The sequence below is a fragment of the Lathyrus oleraceus genome, unplaced genomic scaffold (assembly GCF_024323335.1).
Source record: "Lathyrus oleraceus cultivar Zhongwan6 unplaced genomic scaffold, CAAS_Psat_ZW6_1.0 chrUn0171, whole genome shotgun sequence".
NCBI classification, from domain to species: domain Eukaryota; kingdom Viridiplantae; phylum Streptophyta; class Magnoliopsida; order Fabales; family Fabaceae; genus Lathyrus; species Lathyrus oleraceus.
Genome location: NW_026112562.1, coordinates 82,538 through 92,057, shown reverse-complemented (window position 1 = coordinate 92,057; position 9,520 = coordinate 82,538). Strand labels below are relative to the sequence as shown.

General features: G+C 29.4%; 1 long non-coding RNA gene across 3 annotated transcripts; it reads left to right on the top strand.

Annotated features, from left to right (window-relative positions):
- Positions 1 to 2,130: 2,130 nt before the first annotated feature.
- Positions 2,131 to 9,087, top strand: LOC127112601 (uncharacterized). 3 transcript variants are annotated; one of them, XR_007798824.1, is made up of 3 exons: positions 2,131 to 2,409; positions 6,868 to 7,010; positions 7,903 to 9,087. It is a non-coding gene; the product is annotated as an uncharacterized LOC127112601 (long non-coding RNA). The 3 variants fall into 3 exon arrangements; XR_007798825.1 differs by lacking the exon at positions 2,131 to 2,409 and adding an exon at positions 3,200 to 3,301; XR_007798826.1 differs by lacking the exon at positions 2,131 to 2,409 and adding an exon at positions 4,560 to 5,085.
- Positions 9,088 to 9,520: the final 433 nt, after the last annotated feature.

Genomic DNA, 9,520 nt, shown 5'->3' with positions numbered 1-9,520 from the left:
CAGTACGAATTTATAATAATCGGCTCCGGTTATTTGGTTCGAATGGTTTTGGAAGGTTCAATCCGTTTTTTTTGTTTTGTTTTACTCCGATTTTGACCCCATTAACGATTTTGAAAGTTTGACCAAACCAGATTTATCTCCGATTCCTGGTCCAACCGGTTGAACCGGCTGATTCGGTCTGGTTTTTAAAACACTGTCTAAATGAAATTTGAATTTAAAAATAAAATAAAAGATGTTTAATGCATCTTTTTAATAATTTAACATATTTTTTTATATTTTTTTGTCTATCACTCTTTGCTTATCCCCTTTGTTTTATGAAGACAAAATGATTCGGCATATATTCTTAATCAATTTAGATGCCACTCATCAAAACAAGGCCACCAATATAATAAAGTGTTTTTAATAGGTATGTGTATTTTGTTTTTCACCATTAAATTTTTATATTGTATAATGTATATACTTATTATCCATTTTTTATTACTTTTTCATGAACATGTAGGAAACAAGAGAGTTTGAAGGTGGAGGGGGAAGTCGGGTATGATGATCTTTACGACCAAGTCTTGGAGTTCTACCCGTAGTAAATACTGCAGAAAGGTGATGAAGTTAGTAGATATAGGAGGAGGTAGGTTTTTATACTAGATCTATTAAAGTTTCATTCTTACCAATTCATCACGTTGTATATTTAAAATTATCATATTTAGTACATATGAACATATATATTGTGTCCTTACTAAGATTCTTGTATACAGAGCCTACTCAAATTCTTCAACGTTGGTTGAAAGTTTTTTCAACTCTATTAAAAAGTGTGACGTGAAATAGTTTCGAAAACAAGTATACAGAGCCTATTTATAATTTTTTTTTTTAAATTATCAATTTGATGTTTTTTTTTGAACCGTACGATTTTAAATAATCGGCTCCGGTTATTTGGTTCGAATGGTTTTGGAAGGTTCAATCCGTTTTTGTTTTTGTTTTACTCCGATTTTGACCCATTAACGATTTTGAAAGTTTGACCAAACCAGATTTATCTCCGATTCCTGGTCCAACCGTTGAACCGGTTGATTCGGTCTGGTTTTTAAAACACTGTCTAAAATGAAAATTTGAATTTAAAAATAAAATAAAAGATGTTTAAATGCATCTTTTTAATATTTAAAATATTTTTTATATTTTTTTGTCTATCACTCTTTGCTTATCCCCTTTGTTTTATGAAAGACAAAATGATTCTGCATATATTCTTAATCAATTTAGATGCCACTCATCAAAACAAGGCCACCAATATAATAAAGTGTTTTTAATAGGTATGTGTATTTTTTTTTTTCACCATTAAATTTTTATTTTTATAATGTATATACTTATTATCCATTTTTAATTACTTTTTCATGAACATGTAGGAAACAAAGAGAGTTTGAAGGTGGAGGGGGAAGTCGGGTATGATGATCTTTACGACCAAGTCTTGGAGTTCTACCGTAGTAAATACTGCAGAAAGGTGATGAAGTTAGTAGATATAGGAGGAGGTAGGTTTTTATACTAGATCTATTAAAGTTTCATTCTTACCAATTCATCACGTTGTATATTTAAAATTATCATATTTAGTACATAATGAACATATATATTGTCCTTACTAAGCTTCTTGTATACAGAGCCTATTCAAATTCTTCAAGGTTGGGTTGAAAGTTTTTTCAACTCTATTAAAAAGTGTGACGTGAAATAGTTTCGAAAACAAGTATACAGAGCCTATTTATATTTTTTTTTTTAAATTACCAATTGATGAATTTTTTTTGAACAGTACGATTTTATAATAATCGGCTCCGATTATTTGGTTCGAATTGTTTTGGAAGGTTCAATCCGTTTTTTTTTTTTTTGTTTTACTCCGATTTTGACCCATTAACGATTTTGAAAGGTTGACCATACCAGATTTATCTCCGATTCGGGTCCAACCGGTTGAACCGGCTGATTCGGTCTGGTTTTATAAAACACTGTCTAAAATGAAATTTGAATTTAAAAATAAAATAAAAGATGTTTAAATGCATCTTTTTAATAATTTAAAAGATTTTTTATATTTTTTTTGTCTATCACTCTTTGCTTATCCCCTTTGTTTTATGAAAGACAAAATGATTCGGCATATATTCTTAATCAATTTAGATGCCACTCATCAAAACAAGGCCACCAATATAATAAAGTGTTTTTAATAGGTATGTGTATTTTGTTTTTCACCATTAAATTTTTATATTGTATAATGTATATACTTATTATCCATTTTTTATTACTTTTTCATGAACATGTAGGAAACAAAGAGAGTTTGAAGGTGGAGGGGGAAGTCGGGTATGATGATCTTTACGACCAAGTCTTGGAGTTCTACCGTAGTAAATACTGCAGAAAGGTGATGAAGTTAGTAGATATAGGAGGAGGTAGGTTTTTTATACTAGATCTATTAAAGTTTCATTCTTACCAATTCATCACGTTGTATATTTAAAATTATCATATTTAGTACATAATGAACATATATATTGTCCTTACTAAGATTCTTGTATACAGAGCCTACTCAAATTCTTCAACGTTGGGTTGAAAGTTTTTTCAACTCTATTAAAAAGTGTGACGTGAAATAGTTTCGAAAACAAGTATACAGAGCCTATTTATAATTTTTTTTTTAAATTATCAATTTGATGTTTTTTTTTTGAACCGTACGAATTTATTATAATCGGCTCCGGTTATTTGGTTCGAATGGTTTTGGAAGGTTCAATCCGTTTTTGTTTTTGTTTTACTCCGATTTTGACCCATTAACGATTTTGAAAGTTTGACCAAACCAGATTTATCTCCGATTCCTGGTCCAACCGGTTGAACCGGCTGATTCGGTCTGGTTTTTTAAAACACTGTCTAAAATGAAAATTTGAATTTAAAAATAAAATAAAAGATGTTTAAATGCATCTTTTTAATAATTTAACATATTTTTTTATATTTTTTTGTCTATCACTCTTTGCTTATCCCTTTGTTTTATGAAAGACCAAATGATTCGGCATATATTCTTAATCAATTTAGATGCCACTCATCAAAACAAGGCCACCAATATAATAAAGTGTTTTTAATAGGTATGTGTATTTTGTTTTTCACCATTAAATTTTTATATTGTATAATGTATATACTTATTATCCATTTTTTATTACTTTTTCATGAACATGTAGGAAACAAAGAGAGTTTGAAGGGAGGGGGAAGTCGGGTATGATGATCTTTACGACCAAGTCTTGGAGTTCTACCGTAGTAAATACTGCAGAAAGGTGATGAAGTTAGTAGATATAGGAGGAGGTAGGTTTTTTATACTAGATCTATTAAAGTTTCATTCTTACCAATTCATCACGTTGTATATTTAAAATTATCATATTTAGTACATAATGAACATATATATTGTCCTTACTAAGATTCTTGTATACAGAGCCTACTCAAATTCTTCAACGTTGGGTTGAAAGTTTTTTCAACTCTATTAAAAAGTGTGACGTGAAATAGTTTCGAAAACAAGTATACAGAGCCTATTTATAATTTTTTTTTTAAATTATCAATTTGATGTTTTTTTTTTGAACCGTACGAATTTATTATAATCGGCTCCGGTTATTTGGTTCGAATGGTTTTGGAAGGTTCAATCCGTTTTTGTTTTTGTTTTACTCCGATTTTGACCCATTAACGATTTTGAAAGTTTGACCAAACCATTTTATCTCCGATTCCTGGTCCAACCGGTTGAACCGGCTGATTCGGTCTGGTTTTTAAAACACTGTCTAAAATGAAAATTTGAATTTAAAAATAAAATAAAAGATGTTTAAATGCATCTTTTTAATAATTTAACATATTTTTTTATATTTTTTTGTCTATCACTCTTTGCTTATCCCCTTTGTTTTATGAAAGACAAAATGATTCGGCATATATTCTTAATCAATTTAGATGCCACTCATCAAAACAAGGCCACCAATATAATAAAGTGTTTTTAATAGGTATGTGTATTTTGTTTTTCACCATTAAATTTTTATATTGTATAATGTATATACTTATTATCCATTTTTTATTACTTTTTCATGAACATGTAGGAAACAAAGAGAGTTTGAAGGTGGAGGGGGAAGTCGGGTATGATGATCTTTTACGACCAAGTCTTGGAGTTCTACCGTAGTAAATACTGCAGAAAGGTGATGAAGTTAGTAGATATAGGAGGAGGTAGGTTTTTATACTAGATCTATTAAAGTTTCATTCTTACCAATTCATCACGTTGTATATTTAAAATTATCATATTTAGTACATAATGAACATATATATTGTCCTTACTAAGATTCTTGTATACAGAGCCTACTCAAATTCTTCAACGTTGGGTTGAAAGTTTTTTCAACTCTATTAAAAAGTGTGACGTGAAATAGTTTCGAAAACAAGTATACAGAGCCTATTTATAATTTTTTTTTTAAATTATCAATTTGATGTTTTTTTTTTGAACCGTACGATTTATAATAATCGGCTCCGGTTATTTGGTTCGAATGGTTTTGGAAGGTTCAATCCGTTTTTTTTTGTTTTACTCCGATTTTGACCCATTAACGATTTTGAAAGTTTGACCAAACCAGATTTATCTCCGATTCCTGGTCCAACCGGTTGAACCGGTTGATTCGGTCTGGTTTTTAAAACACTGTCTAAAATGAAAATTTGAATTTAAAAATAAAATAAAAGATGTTTAAATGCATCTTTTTAATAATTTAAAATATTTTTTTATATTTTTTTGTCTATCACTCTTTGCTTATCCCCTTTGTTTTATGAAAGACAAAATGATTCTGCATATATTCTTAATCAATTTAGATGCCACTCATCAAAACAAGGCCACCAATATAATAAAGTGTTTTTAATAGGTATGTGTATTTTGTTTTTCACCATTAAATTTTTATATTTTATAATGTATATACTTATTATCCATTTTTTATTACTTTTTCATGAACATGTAGGAAACAAAGAGAGTTTGAAGGTGGAGGGGGAAGTCGGGTATGATGATCTTTACGACCAAGTCTTGGAGTTCTACCGTAGTAAATACTGCAGAAAGGTGATGAAGTTAGTAGATATAGGAGGAGGTAGGTTTTTATACTAGATCTATTAAAGTTTCATTCTTACCAATTCATCACGTTGTATATTTAAAATTATCATATTTAGTACATAATGAACATATATATTGTCCTTACTAAGCTTCTTGTATACAGAGCCTATTCAAATTCTTCAAGGTTGGGTTGAAAGTTTTTTCAACTCTATTAAAAAGTGTGACGTGAAATAGTTTCGAAAACAAGTATACAGAGCCTATTTATAATTTTTTTTTTTAAATTACCAATTTGATGAATTTTTTTTGAACAGTACGATTTTATAATAATCGGCTCCGATTATTTGGTTCGAATTGTTTTGGAAGGTTCAATCCGTTTTTTTTGTTTTACTCCGATTTTGACCCATTAACGATTTTGAAAGGTTGACCATACCAGATTTATCTCCGATTCCAGGTCCAACCGGTTGAACCGGCTGATTCGGTCTGGTTTATAAAACACTGTCTAAAATGAAAATTTGAATTTAAAAATAAAATAAAAGATGTTTAAATGCATCTTTTTAATAATTTAAAAGATTTTTTTATATTTTTTTGTCTATCACTCTTTGCTTATCCCCTTTGTTTTATGAAAGACAAAATGATTCGGCATATATTCTTAATCAATTTAGATGCCACTCATCAAAACAAGGCCACCAATATAATAAAGTGTTTTTAATAGGTATGTGTATTTTGTTTTTCACCATTAAATTTTTATATTGTATAATGTATATACTTATTATCCATTTTTTATTACTTTTTCATGAACATGTAGGAAACAAAGAGAGTTTGAAGGTGGAGGGGGAAGTCGGGTATGATGATCTTTACGACCAAGTCTTGGAGTTCTACCGTAGTAAATACTGCAGAAAGGTGATGAAGTTAGTAGATATAGGAGGAGGTAGGTTTTTATACTAGATCTATTAAAGTTTCATTCTTACCAATTCATCACGTTGTATATTTAAAATTATCATATTTAGTACATAATGAACATATATATTGTCCTTACTAAGATTCTTGTATACAGAGCCTACTCAAATTCTTCAACGTTGGGTTGAAAGTTTTTTCAACTCTATTAAAAAGTGTGACGTGAAATAGTTTCGAAAACAAGTATACAGAGCCTATTTATATTTTTTTTTTAAATTATCAATTTGATGTTTTTTTTTTGAACCGTACGAATTTATAATAATCGGCTCCGGTTATTTGGTTCGAATGGTTTTGGAAGGTTCAATCCGTTTTTGTTTTTGTTTTACTCCGATTTTGACCCATTAACGATTTTGAAAGTTTGACCAAACCAGATTTATCTCCGATTCCTGGTCCAACCGGTTGAACCGGCTGATTCGGTCTGGTTTTTAAAACACTGTCTAAAATGAAAATTTGAATTTAAAAATAAAATAAAAGATGTTTAAATGCATCTTTTTAATAATTTAACATATTTTTTTATATTTTTTTGTCTATCACTCTTTGCTTATCCCCTTTGTTTTATGAAAGACAAAATGATTCGGCATATATTCTTAATCAATTTAGATGCCACTCATCAAAACAAGGCCACCAATATAATAAAGTGTTTTTAATAGGTATGTGTATTTTGTTTTTCACCATTAAATTTTTATATTGTATAATGTATATACTTATTATCCATTTTTTATTACTTTTTCATGAACATGTAGGAAACAAAGAGAGTTTGAAGGTGGAGGGGGAAGTCGGGTATGATGATCTTTACGACCAAGTCTTGGAGTTCTACCGTAGTAAATACTGCAGAAAGGTGATGAAGTTAGTAGATATAGGAGAGGTAGGTTTTTATACTAGATCTATTAAAGTTTCATTCTTACCAATTCATCACGTTGTATATTTAAAATTATCATATTTAGTACATAATGAACATATATATTGTCCTTACTAAGATTCTTGTATACAGAGCCTACTCAAATTCTTCAACGTTGGGTTGAAAGTTTTTTCAACTCTATTAAAAAGTATGACGTGAAATAGTTTCGAAAACACGTATACAGAGCCTATTTATAATTTTTTTTTTAAATTATCAATTTGATGTTTTTTTTTTGAACCGTACGAATTTATAATAATCGGCTCCGGTTATTTGGTTCGAATGGTTTTGGAAGGTTCAATCCGTTTTTGTTTTTGTTTTACTCCGATTTTGACCCATTAACGATTTTGAAAGTTTGACCAAACCAGATTTATCTCCGATTCCTGGTCCAACCGGTTGAACCGGTTGATTCGGTCTGGTTTTTAAAACACTGTCTAAAATGAAAATTTGAATTTAAAAATAAAATAAAAGATGTTTAAATGCATCTTTTTAATAATTTAAAATATTTTTTATATTTTTTTGTCTATCACTCTTTGCTTATCCCCTTTGTTTTATGAAAGACAAAATGATTCTGCATATATTCTTAATCAATTTAGATGCCACTCATCAAAACAAGGCCACCAATATAATAAAGTGTTTTTAATAGGTATGTGTATTTTGTTTTTCACCATTAAATTTTTATATTTTATAATGTATATACTTATTATCCATTTTTTATTACTTTTTCATGAACATGTAGGAAACAAAGAGAGTTTGAAGGTGGAGGGGGAAGTCGGGTATGATGATCTTTACGACCAAGTCTTGGAGTTCTACCGTAGTAAATACTGCAGAAAGGTGATGAAGTTAGTAGATATAGGAGGAGGTAGGTTTTTATACTAGATCTATTAAAGTTTCATTCTTACCAATTCATCACGTTGTATATTTAAAATTATCATATTTAGTATATAATGAACATATATATTGTCCTTACTAAGCTTCTTGTATACAGAGCCTATTCAAATTCTTCAAGGTTGGGTTGAAAGTTTTTTCAACTCTATTAAAAAGTGTGACGTGAAATAGTTTCGAAAACAAGTATACAGAGCCTATTTATAATTTTTTTTTTTAAATTACCAATTTGATGAATTTTTTTTGAACAGTACGATTTTATAATAATCGGCTCCGATTATTTGGTTCGAATTGTTTTGGAAGGTTCAATCCGTTTTTTTTTGTTTTACTCCGATTTTGACCCATTAACGATTTTGAAAGGTTGACCATACCAGATTTATCTCCGATTCCAGGTCCAACCGGTTGAACCGGCTGATTCGGTCTGGTTTATAAAACACTGTCTAAAATGAAAATTTGAATTTAAAAATAAAATAAAAGATGTTTAAATGCATCTTTTTAATAATTTAAAAGATTTTTTTATATTTTTTTGTCTATCACTCTTTGCTTATCCCCTTTGTTTTATGAAAGACAAAATGATTCGGCATATATTCTTAATCAATTTAGATGCCACTCATCAAAACAAGGCCACCAATATAATAAAGTGTTTTTAATAGGTATGTGTATTTTGTTTTTCACCATTAAATTTTTATATTGTATAATGTATATACTTATTATCCATTTTTTATTACTTTTTCATGAACATGTAGGAAACAAAGAGAGTTTGAAGGTGGAGGGGGAAGTCGGGTATGATGATCTTTACGACCAAGTCTTGGAGTTCTACCGTAGTAAATACTGCAGAAAGGTGATGAAGTTAGTAGATATAGGAGGAGGTAGGTTTTTATACTAGATCTATTAAAGTTTCATTCTTACCAATTCATCACGTTGTATATTTAAAATTATCATATTTAGTACATAATGAACATATATATTGTCCTTACTAAGATTCTTGTATACAGAGCCTACTCAAATTCTTCAACGTTGGGTTGAAAGTTTTTTCAACTCTATTAAAAAGTGTGACGTGAAATAGTTTCGAAAACAAGTATACAGAGCCTATTTATATTTTTTTTTTTAAATTATCAATTTGATGTTTTTTTTTTGAACCGTACGAATTTATAATAATCGGCTCCGGTTATTTGGTTCGAATGGTTTTGGAAGGTTCAATCCGTTTTTGTTTTTGTTTTACTCCGATTTTGACCCATTAACGATTTTGAAAGTTTGACCAAACCAGATTTATCTCCGATTCCTGGTCCAACCGGTTGAACCGGCTGATTCGGTCTGGTTTTTAAACACTGTCTAAAATGAAAATTTGAATTTAAAAATAAAATAAAAGATGTTTAAATGCATCTTTTTAATAATTTAACATATTTTTTTATATTTTTTTGTCTATCACTCTTTGCTTATCCCCTTTGTTTTATGAAAGACAAAATGATTCGGCATATATTCTTAATCAATTTAGATGCCACTCATCAAAACAAGGCCACCAATATAATAAAGTGTTTTTAATAGGTATGTGTATTTTGTTTTTCACCATTAAATTTTTATATTGTATAATGTATATACTTATTATCCATTTTTTATTACTTTTTCATGAACATGTAGGAAACAAAGAGAGTTTGAAGGTGGAGGGGGAAGTCGGGTATGATGATCTTTACGACCAAGTCTTGGAGTTCTACCGTAGTAAATACTGCAGAAAGGTGATGAAG